Source organism: Parasteatoda tepidariorum, chromosome 1 (assembly GCF_982258835.1).
Source record: "Parasteatoda tepidariorum strain Cologne lab strain chromosome 1, Ptep-v5.0, whole genome shotgun sequence".
NCBI lineage: Eukaryota > Metazoa > Arthropoda > Arachnida > Araneae > Theridiidae > Parasteatoda > Parasteatoda tepidariorum.
Window position 1 is genome coordinate 79,782,542 of NC_141755.1, and position 12,613 is coordinate 79,795,154.

The 12,613-nt window shown below is 29.7% G+C and overlaps 1 protein-coding gene across 1 annotated transcript in view; it reads right to left on the minus strand.

The window, feature by feature from the left end:
• LOC107453545 (orexin receptor type 2-like) overlaps nt 1–11,796 on the minus strand; it is a 102,068-nt gene extending 90,272 nt beyond the window's left edge. The window contains exon 1 of the mRNA XM_043048897.3: nt 11,604–11,796. The gene's annotated coding sequence lies outside the window, so the exon portion shown is untranslated. The remainder of the gene's footprint in view (nt 1–11,603) is intronic.
• Between the last annotated feature and the right edge of the window lie 817 nt (nt 11,797–12,613).

A 12,613-nucleotide genomic window follows, 5' to 3' on the forward strand; every position in this document is an offset into this window, starting at 1 on the left:
GGATAATTAAGATTTTACATAGAATCTTAATTATCAGGTGATACTATACAGCTTTATTGAATAATATTCTTATGTTCTTTAATGCTTTTGCAAAATTGTTGTTATTTATTTAATTATTTTTAATTTCGAAAGTTATGGACATTAATTCCTTTTCAAATTCGGAAGAATATTATAATATAATTTTATAATATAATCGTATAATCTAATTTTAATATCAACCTTTTTTTGGATTTGTGCGAAAAAGAAATTCTATCTATTGATTTTTTTATTTTTAGTTTATTATTTTTATTTATTTAAATTATCATTGATTTAAAATTTTTTCACTCTATAGAAACGCAGTTTAAAAGCACAAACATAAACAAAGCAAACTCGGGGTTTCAGATAGCTTTGTGATCTTTGAGCTAGTAAAAAATAATTGAATGTGCAGTATAAGTTGAAACAGAACAGTCTACAGTTTTATTCGTAACAATGACTAATGCTGAAGTCATGTGCGAAAATAATTTTCCGAACATTTCTGCCTAACGGAATAATTAAAATTTGTAAACGAATTTCAGTATCAGCGGCTAAATTAACATCTTCGAGCTTTCAAGAGTTAAAATAGTAATTATAATAGTTTTCAATAGCACAAATAGTTCTGAAGTTCTTAGAGATTTGACTGGGAGTTGTTTGACAAGGCTGGCATAAACATAATTTTAGTAAAAAATGTACTAGGTAAAAATTTACTTTGTAAAAAATGTATTAAAACAAAAATGTACTATTAGTGAGTTCAAAAAGAAAATTGAAAAATGTAATAACAAAATCCAACATTTTTTTATTTAAAATGTGTTAAATAAATGCATAAAACTTGAAAATGAATGAAAACATCTTGCTAATTAATATTTTTATTCATTTTGCAAAATAATTGCATTTCGAAAGTGGTGTCACTGAGTCTGCTGCAAGAATTTCTCAGAATGTGCTTAGCCACGCTGAATAAGCGCTCCACGGGAGCCCTAGAAGGTACTTATATTTCACATATAATTTTTTTACGATTGGATATCGTTTCAAAATTGACCAGCGGGTGACCGAGCTCCGCTCGGAGAAAACAGGTATCGAAGCTAACTCGAAGATTTAAATTTTCAATTGTGATTTATCAAAACAATACATGCCATAAGAAAATTTGTGAAACCATTGGTGAAAAGATAACCGGTTAAAGTGCACCATTGTAAACTATCTAAACAAAGTTTGGAAAGGGAACTATTCTATACAAAGGAAAAGTTTGAAAAGTCATAGGAAATAAAATGTAATTGATAACAAAAAATTATACAATTAAAGAAATGGTACAAAGTGAGCAGTGTAAAGATTGAAGCGTGTTGAAGTTCAATATTTTTGACAAATTTATTTAGAAAAACCAAACATAAATACATACATAAGAAACATATTATAAACCTATAACAGCATAAACATAACCAGCGGGTGACCGAGCTCCGCTCGGAGAAAACAGGTATCGAAGCTAACTCGAAGATTTAAATTTTCAATTGTGATTTATCAAAACAATACATGCCATAAGGAAATTTGTGAAACCATTGGTGAAAAGATAACCGGTTAAAGTGCACCATTGTAAACTACCTAAACAAAGTTTGGAAAGGGAACTATTCTATACAAAGGTAAAGTTTGAAAAGTCATAGGAAATAAAATGTAATTGATAACAAAAAATTATACAATTAAAGACACTGTTCACAACGAATTCGTAAATTTGCTTCCGTTCATCCGCTTCTTGAAAATTCTTGTCCAGGAAAAGGCGTCGATGAGAAAGGTATTGTCGAGCATAAAAGACGATGTAAACTCCGCAGGAAGACGCGTCATCTTGGTGGTTGTAAGCGTTGCGAGGTTTCACGATGCATCCTTTCAGCTTTTCATTCGTAACAACGGTATTCAAAACGTGTCGCAGTATTTTTCTCAAAACAGCATCGATGGGCAGCGGGTTGTCGACTGGATCGCAGACTAATAGTTGACGTTCTCCATAGCTTGCTTCGTAAATTCCTAGCATCCAGTGCTCGCCTCTATCCATTAGAGCTCTCTTGTGAATGGGAATGAGTAGCACGTCGAATCCTTGTTGAAGAACGCCGTATAGATAGTTGGAAGCCTTGTTCTGGTCGCTGATATCGTTGAGAAGAGCCATTCCTTCATAAGCGCCATCCGCTGTTGTAACGTAGAAGCGTGCGACAAATTCAGGGTGAAGTACGGCAACTTTGACGGTCGGGTAAGCTTGTTCGGCGTAATGGAGAAGCATTCTGACAATGACGGTATCTTCTAGTTGTCCATTTGCGGGTAGAATTGAGTTGATCGCTTGTTGTTCCAAAATTCTGGCTCCTTGAAGAACTTCATGTAGAGGTGCGTTCTGCATGTTGAAAATGTAGTTTGAAATCTGACGAATGTTGAAATGTCGGACTTTGTTGACGGTGATTTTAACACAAAAGTTAAACTTTTCTCCACTTTGATAAATGTAAACTAATGCGAACCTTACAATTAAATTATTAATTCCTTCGTATATTATTGGTTTAAGTTGTCGAAAATTAATATTTCAATTGTAAGGTTCGCATTAGCATACATTTATAAGAGTGGAGAAAAGTATCTATAGCCATTATGGCGAACTAATAAAGTTTGAAAATATCCTATCTGTAACTCCGAACTGCTCGACCGTAGCGCTTCAAAACCGGCGCCAATCGATTCCTCGTGGCCAAAAACCCCAGACCCCCAAGTTTACCGGAGTTTATTAATTCTGGGGCAATTTTCGACTTGGCAACCATTCCTCGTATTATAGTATAAGATATGCTTTCCGTTTCGACATTTGAGCTCATGTATGCCATAAACTCTTCTGTCGCTGGTGATTGGCATGATGTTTTCAGCTTTTGAAAATTTAAAATCCCTGTTTTTTTTTTCTGTTACGTTATTAGTTATAGCAGAGTGTTCAGCTTGGACAATTCTTTCCAATTTTTTTGTAGTCTCCTCCCTAGCTTTTTCTTCCAACCAATTAAATTTGATGCAAGGTACAATTAAAATGCAAGGTACAAGATGCAATTAAAAAAATATAAGCATTTTTTTTTAATTATTTTTTTTTTCTTTTAGAAAGCTTACCGAGTTTTTGAAAAAAGTAACGATTTCATTCGACATTTCCGTTGCAAGTACTTGTACTTTTTCACTAAAAAAGTAACGAAAGTACAAGTAAAAGTACTAAATTTAAAAAGTAACGAAGTACAAGTAAAAGTACGTACATTTTACTTGTACCGACGGTACAAGTAACGAAAGTAAAAGTACTGCCATATATGGCCTCCTATATGTATTTATTTTTAACATATTACATTACAATGTTAACCGATTGATACACGAACATAAACAAGTATAAACCGGTTTCAGCCGTGTAAAAACAATATTGCTGTATAGTATCACCTGATAATTAAGATTTTATGTAGAATCTTACAGTACGCCTAATAATTTGGTCAGGTACTGTAAATAAAAAAAATTTCATGAAATCAAATTATCATTTCAGTCAGAAACATAATTTCTTTTTTTAATTTTATACAACACATTAAAACGTATCTTAGAAAATAGAAATGTAATTTTCATTAGAGTTTGATATGTTAGTTTTGTGAAATTTTTCAACAATAATTTTCCTCAAATTTGAAATGGAATGAAAGTGAATTGTTGTGTTTTATACCATTTGATAAAATAATTGGAAAATTTCCGAGGGATTTACTTTATCTATTTCGTCAACATTAATCAAAATATTTGAAAGCGAATATGCATGAAAATATGCATGAATATGCATATGCATGATTTAATATGCATGAAATATGCATGAATATGCATGAAAAGCGAGTTAGTACTTCGAAAAATTTTACAAAATTGCTCTAAAATTAAACGAAAAAGAATCTTAAAAGATGCCCTAAAATAAAATAAAATGTCCCAAAATTTCAAAAACTCTCCCAAAAAAGCTTAGGAATCCAAAACATCCTGGCCTTAATGATAAGAAATTGATATGTATGAAATGGCAAGAATTTTTAATTTAATAAGAAGTCTTTTTTAATTTATTTTCTACAGCAAATATACTGATCAAATTTCATTAAAAAGAGAAATTTTGATGTGAAAAAGATTAAAAGGAATCATTGACATCTATACTTCGATTGTTACGTTCAAATATTTGACATGAAAAATTATATTTAAAAAAATATTTAACGGTTGTACGTTTATAATGAAATTCAAAAATTTGACAGGAGAAATATATATAAAAAATATAAATGTTATATACGTTTTTGATGATTCTAAAGAATTTGACATTAAATTTATGTAAGGAAAACATAAACACTTAAAATAAATAAACACAAATTTAACTAAACATAAACATACATTTAAATAAACATAAACACAAATTTGTCATTAAAATGATATTAAGGAAGAATAAAATGTTTGTACTATTTTCAAAATTATTATACCTAATTGAAAAGTTTGATCTAAAGACAGATACTATAAGCATTTTAAAAAATTTTTGAATATTTAATTAAAATTGGGATTGACTACTCCTGTTAATGAAATTACACAACTCAATATTAAATAAAATACTAATGCATATGTTTGTGGATTGTTGAAAATAATACATGTATTTCGACGACATTTATTTTTCGTTGTGGCAGCAAAGAATGGAAAACGTGAAATATCAATAGAGTCCTAGTCATGAAATGTCATAAAAATGAAAACCAAAACAACATCTAATTAAAAAAATATATATCTACAAAATAACAACATCTACTATAAAAACACCAACATCAAATCTAAGCTCCAATTTACGTTTAGACATGCTTGTTCAAATATCATAACTGAAGATTGAAGTTATGTCTTTCTAGTGTGATATCCTTTAAATAATTATTTAATTTAGTATAATTTCTGTTGCATTTTCAGATTTATTTAAAATTTACAAAATGATTTGCGTAGGAACGTAACAGGAGAAAAATGCGTGTATTCTTCCGTTCCTTTAAGGCCGTAAAGAATCCCCAAACTATTATTGATGATGCCAGTGCTGTTCAGTTAATGATGGTAATAGTTAGGAGAAAGCGAGGTAAAAATCACGTAGCTAAGATTCCAAGACCTGTTGGAGCTAATCTTTCGACCTAGAAACTCTCAGATTTAATCAAGATATTCAATGTTGTCCTACTCCCCCTATTATATGCATTGTGACAGTAGATATCAGATATACTAATGTAAGTCCTGTGGTAATAGATTTTAATGTCCCCGAAATGTAACTGTACCGAAATGCGTAAAAGTAAAACGTTTAACTGAATGAATATGTTTCATATTTTTAGAACTTCATTTTAAAATGAATATCATCATTTTTACAAAACTAACTTAAAATACAGAAGTATCAAATGAATGAGCGAAGAGAGGAATAATCTGAAAAAAATGAGGGAATTTGTGAACGTAAAAAGTTAAGATTGAGTCCCCTGGTAATAATAAACAAGACTTAATGTAAAGAAAAACTTTCTTACCAGGAAACTCGCCGTTCTTCTTTAAGATGTTACATTAAATAAAAAATACGTCGATAAAGTAACTTGCAGTCAAAAAGAAAGTTACTGTCCTTCATGAAATGTGGTAATACAAATATTTTGTTCAACTACATAGAGATTTATTTGCATCCTTTAGCACGGTTTTGTTAAGAAAATTTTAGTTAGAATGTTAAAAAATTACTGCCAACTTTACTTGGCATTGAAATAAGAAATTCGATTAGTAGTTTGATTCTTATGGATAAGAAACTTCTGGGTAATGGGTTTACTTTAGTTTGCCATATCCTTGCTTTTGATGATTCAGTAGTTTATTTCATTAGTTTTAACTATTATTTGGCCATGTTATCCCATGACTTTTAATGAAAAGTGTTCTTTCATATGAGTAGGCTAAGCAATTGTTTTAGTCGTTATATATGTTGAATTTAGTTTAATGCTCGTGACTAAATTTACTTCCCTAAGCATGCAATTTTCCTCAATATTTTCAATAGGGCGTTACCTAACGCTCAATTTTTTTTCAATAAGGAAGAAAATTTCATGAATTTTGAACGTCCATGTTTTGTTGCATGAAGTACATTGTAGTAATACAATACGAGGCATATTATAGTAAATAGCTTACTACATGTTTCAAAGCGCCCATATAGAGTTTGACGCTAGTTGCCACAAGGTATAGACATCGACAAGAGCAAACAAAGAGTCACTAAAATCAGTTTTTGAAAATAAACGTGCAACTTGTGTTCGCCTTATGCGTTTTTTTTTCTTTCAGGTTTTTGGTCCCATAACAGAAGAACTTTCAAAACGATCGTATCATTTAGTGAAATCTATAGCCAAACAATGCTTATCAGAAATTTGCCAAATACAAGAGATATTTTGCACACCTTTTCGTCGCTTAAATTCTGTCTCTTTGCCTAACTATAAAATTAATTTGCTTAATTATGAATCTAACTAATCTTCTGTTGGCAATTAACTGCTTCGCGCTTGCGCAGTATTACAGGGTGCGTAGCCAAATTTTTCAACAAAAAGTTAGCACCTTTTAAGCACTTTTCACGCACTCAAAAATATTTTTAAGCACTTTATAAGAAATATTATAATTAGGTAGGGTTGGCTAGTTTTTGACAATTGACGGTTTTATCCGGTTTTAACCATCATGTCAAAAAAAATAACTTTTAGCATAATTTTTGACAATTGTCAATAATCATAAAATTTTGAATCATGTAAAGCGAAGGGCGAACAGTGCCTCTTTGCATAATTCGTGGCAAAAATCAACATGGGATAGGAAAAGGGAAAATTAAGCACTTTTTAAAAACACTCAATGAAAAAAGCACCTTTAAGGGCTTTTAAATATCAAAAATCGAAAATAAGCACCTTTAAGCACTTTTTAAAAGCTAACTGAATGTAACTGAAAAATGTAACTGAAGAAGAAAGTTGCAATATATTTGTACAGAGAGCAGTAAAAAACTCTGGTGTATGAAACCGGAAACCAAATTTTGCATTTTAACTCGAAACGTTACCCATCTGTTCGAAATCGATACGGCAACAATAATTTTTTTTGACCCAACTACCAAAAAAACTTATGGCCAAATGGATTTTTAATTAGCTTTCTTTCTTTAAATTGGAAGTTTGAACCCACTAATAAAAATTGGAACAATTGAAATTTGAACCACATTGAACTAACCCAACTACCGATAAAGTTATAGTTAAAACAGTTTCAGTTAACTTTTGACGTAGAAATCGCGATTTTTGCCTTCAAAAACAAACTTCCCTGTAATACATTAAAAGATATCATTACCCACCAAAAATTGTAGTTAGTCTACCCGCCAAAAGAAAGGGGGAAACAAGTTGAGTTAATTTATGTTCTAGATACCAGAAGTTTGAATTTTGACTTTAAGCATTACAGAAATCGTTAGCCAACGTTAACTCACTGTTTTTTTTCTTCTTTAATTCATTCGCAAAACACGTTATAAACAGCACAACTTTTTATAATTTTAAGATTTTTTTTTAAATCAAAGCTTTAAACTTTACGTTAGCTCCTTACAAAAATCTAGGGAAAATAAAAATTTATAGTTTCTACGTCATAAATTAACTAAATTTGTTTTAGCCATAGCTTTTAAAAAAACTGCCTCTATAAATATTTTATTAATTAATCTTATGTTAATACTTCATAATTTTGTCGTAAATACATATATATAAAAAAAATAGTTATGAAAAATAACAAAAAATATGAGAAGACCCATCACTTCATTGATAAAGATTGCCAACCTCACTGAAAAAGACTCAAAATTTTAACAATTTAGTAACTTTTGAGCTATAATTCGTTATTAGTGAGAATGATTTGTCTCAAAATCACGATATCGTATCGAAATGCTATCTCCCAAATATTTACCGAAACTGCTTTTCATTACTTCAATATTAGCTCAGTACATTCTGTTAGTTATTCAAAAATCTTTTATCAATTTTTTAAGTCAATTTTACATTATAACAGGATGGTATAGATGGATACTTAAAATACACAGAATTTTCTTCCTTCTTAATAAAACCATTTCCTGGAAAATTGCCAGAGAGGAAATTTTTTTTATAATCGGAATTGCACAGCAGAGCCACTTATGAGTTTACGACTATCAATGTTCATCTTCATGGCCTAGTAGATTTGAACTCAACCCAGATGACAAAGAAACTGCTTGATCAAGAATTGGGCTAAACTTGTCTTCGTGGAGGAAATTATGACAGAATTAATCTACATTCGCGTTACATGGTGAGAAAAACATCGAAAGTTTTCTGCGATTAGCCCAATAGCAAAGGGATTATAACCCGTGACCTGTCTGCCTCATCGGATATTTTTTCGTCAGCAGTCAGTGTGAGCAGGAAGTAGAATTCGTATCGACTAGTCATCGCTGGGATTTGAACCTGGGTTCCATTATTGGAAGGTAAGCGCTCTCTCCCCTGAGCAACAGAGCGGACATTTCGTAAAATTATGAAATATACTAACTTTAATTCGTTTGAGGATATCAACTAGGTTTCTCATCATCGTTTCCTGAAAATAACTGAAAATGAACCTGAAAATAACACTTTTTTTAAATTTAAGTTTCATTCCCTATACAATCGCCATTATTGATATGTAGCATTAAGCTTAATGCTTTTTTTTTAAAGAAAAATTTAATCTTTAAAGAAATGAAGATAGTTAATAAATTTGATAAAATACCCTCTCGGAAAAAAAATGTTTGGCAAAAATGAAGAAATTTTTATGAATTTTGAATATCTATTTTTCATACTAAAAAATTCTTACACGAAGAAATAATTCTGAGAAAATTACCGTACTGTTTAGTTATGACATTTCTGGTAAGAAAAGGAACAATATACTTTTGTTAAATAAAACTAAAATATACGGTATTTTAACCATTCTTTTAGTAATTTTTCCATTTATATAGGAAGAGTTTAGCGGAAATTCTCGTTTTAAAAATGATACTTCTTATTACCACACATTTAATAAAATACATAAAACTGAAATTTAACCAAACAAATAGTTTCTAAGCTTTCCTCTAAGGCAGAGGTCGCCAAAGTGGTCTATATAGACCCCCAGGGGTCTATTTAACAAAAGCGGGGGTCGATCTGAGACAGGGGGGCGAATGGGGGTCGATCCGAATCGGAAGGGTCGATTGTGGATCGAGAAAAAAAACAGTTCTCAATACGCAAATCACACATACCTAATTAAGTATGCAAAATTTGTGAATTTTTTTTAATAATTGACTCAATATAAGTTTCTTTATGAAACATAAATTAATAAACGTATATTTATTGGGGTGAAACAAGTATTTACGTACCACCGCGCAGTGGCACGAACTCAGGGCAGTTTATAAGTCATATGCATATGTGCACTTGTCCAAATGTCACGTGTGACGAGCATTGACGTTACAAATGCAAATATCATATGCAGTTTCAGCCATCTTTGAAAACTGTGTTGAATATTTGCAGTGTCATTATTAAAACTTTTATAGTTTTGGATAATTAGTTATTGTTTCGATTAAACCATTCGTTTGGTTTAGATATCAATTTTAATTATCAATGCACAAAAAAGAAGGTAAGCATTAATAATATGGATTCGTACAGCCCGCGACAAAACTATAGCACACTTTGTATATTTTTAAAGAAAATTACAAAATTGACCAATTTTGACGAAAATTAAAATTGACCAATTTTGAACCCTATATAACGAACCTTGCAAAAAAAAACACCAGGCACATCCATCTCATTGATCAAGAAGCACCTTAGTTACTGTACTTATTGTATCTACTTATGCATGATTACTTATTATTTAATAATAAGGTATTTAAATTTCAATACTAATATATTTTTCATAAAACTATTGTTACACAATGTACTGTTACTTTACTAAATGTTCAAAATCATAAAATAAATGTACACAGTATCTAATAGAGTTTTATTTTAATTAATAGAAAATTACTTTTGTGGGGGTCGATGGAGATTTCGAAAAATTATATAGGGGTCGATTATCAAAAAAGTTTGGCGACCCCTGCTCTAAGGTATCATAATAAAATTATCAAATTTTATCTCATATTTTATTTTTAATTTTACCAAATTCATTACCAAAACGCTTCGGTAAAAAAAATACCGAGCTTTTTGGTGATCCCATAGAGCCAGAAACATGGAGAGTTTTACCATATTCTGGTATTTTTGACCATAGTTTTTTCTCAGTGTAAAATATTGATAGACGACAATTCTATAATGCGCTGTTTTTTAAAGTTTTTTTTAAGTTAATGGAGTAATATCATTACAGTTTAAAGGCACTTGCGTCAACAAAAACATGTTTAAAATTTATGAAGATATTTCAGATAGTCACGCACACATTGCCTAAAACTCACGATGCAACTTTATAACCTACATAAATTTCAGCAAAATCACTTAGAATAATCGAGTTTAAATGGAAATTAGAGGTGCTTGGAGTCAATTTTTTTTATTTGTCACCGCGTTTCTCTCTTTTAACTTTTGAATATTCACTTCACTATATTCTTTTTACTAAAAACCACTACATAAATCAATCAATATCATTTACTTTTCAATTTTATGTCATCCACAGTAAAAAAAACGCGCATATTTGTTTTAAATAATTCTAAATTACATAAGACATTGAACTTAACTTTAAAACAAATACATTTTGCTTCCGATTATATATGCCTAGCAAACATATTTAAAATTTTCACGCATAATGCATACACAATGCAATTATATAGACATATGATTATTTTATTGATTTTTACAAGATCTCAAATTCTTTAGGATTTTATTTTTTATTAAATATGACCAAAAATAAATCAACCGATTATCCAACGTTGTTTAATTTTGGTAGATACCATATCAACAACTTATTATTAATATCATTCTATACACAAAATTTCCCTTCCCGAACATTTTAATACGGTTCACTGTTATATGTTATATAAAGCATAAATATTATATGATGCATACTAAATTTATATTAATAAAATATACTATATACTAAATAAATGCTTTTATATTTTAATTTATTTAAGAACTTTCTTTTCATTTGCAAAAAATTAAGGAAAATAGACATGCAAATGAAAGTTTTGGCTTAAAAATAACTGCCAATAAATTATATATGATTTATATTTATTTAAAGTTAATACTTATATATTGTTTGTAAGTTATAATAATAATATAATTACATAAAATAAAAACATTAAAAGAAATTTATTCAAATGTATTAAAAAAACACCATCAAAAGAGCAATAGTTTCATAATTTGTATTTGATTAGGAACAATAATTAATTATAGTTCTTAAATTGAAGTATTAATAAAATTGTAAAAAAAAAATTCTTATGTTAAATATTTGTTCAAACTAATTTATTCAAACTTATTTAAACAAGACCGTCTAATGTACAAAGTTCTTTTTTAATTCTGTTTAATTATGAAGGGTACTAAACATACTTATTAAATTACAGGATTAATAAAATTCAAAAATAATGCATCAAAAACCATTCCAAACAAATAAATTCAAAACAAAAATAATCATTACACAACAAAAAAACTGATTAAACTCACCTTATGTTTTTTTCAGACAAAGCATAAGAAAACAGTTCGTAAAGCCACTCCTGTAAAACTCTTCATTTCCATTAATTTAGAACAAATGACGCAAGTTCTCCGAAGTTTTCTGCTGGGCTTCTTTTCTAGATTTCAACGGAGTTCTGCGCTTGCATTTCGAATGCTGAGAACTTCGGCTTGAGTTATCGACTTTCGGCTTACTAGAGTAGGGTTTTAGCAGCGACACCTAGTACGCCCACCTGTAAGTCTATGTTTAAAGTTTCCCACATGTAGTCCTAAAACCAGGGTTTATCAAAACAATCCTTTTGGAATTTTCTCTAATCAATCATTAAGATCCGGTACTATTTGACTAAGGCAAATTCCAGAAGTCAAGTACACAGAATTCGGGTTTTCTTAAATATTAGCTTTATTCCGAAGACTTGCAAAGTTAATAAGTTAAGGAATGAAGTGGAATAGTTAATGTGAGAATATTCAGTTATTTTTCTTGCGAAGTAATTAAATAGTTCATTCGAAATATTTAGTTGAGAAAGTTTGTTTAATTATTAAAGTCGCGTGTTTGTAATTTATCAAGGTAAAGATTAAGACGACGATGTTCTTACCATTTGATTGAAACATGACTTAAAATTCAAGAAAATTTTGTTCGTTTCAAAATATAATACACTCGAACTCGCTTATAACGAGACCCGATATAACGAGAACTTGAAAAACAATGGTACTGCCTTTTTTTAAAAACTGCTCCATTTCTTTTTTTTTTTTTTCGCCTTTATTTTTTTATATGGTGTTATTTATGTGATGTCTTTGTATGCGATGTTTTTGTGCATTCTTAAATTTCTCTTCACGATTATTTGAAGGGAAAAAAAACTTTTGGTTAAATTTTCTGTTTAAAAAAATAGCTCCATAAAGTGTTCAGAAACATCATAAAATTAAGTTATAATTATAATATCATAAAACTATCATAATATAATTATCATACTATAATTATCATTAAATTTACATTACACAGTGGTGAA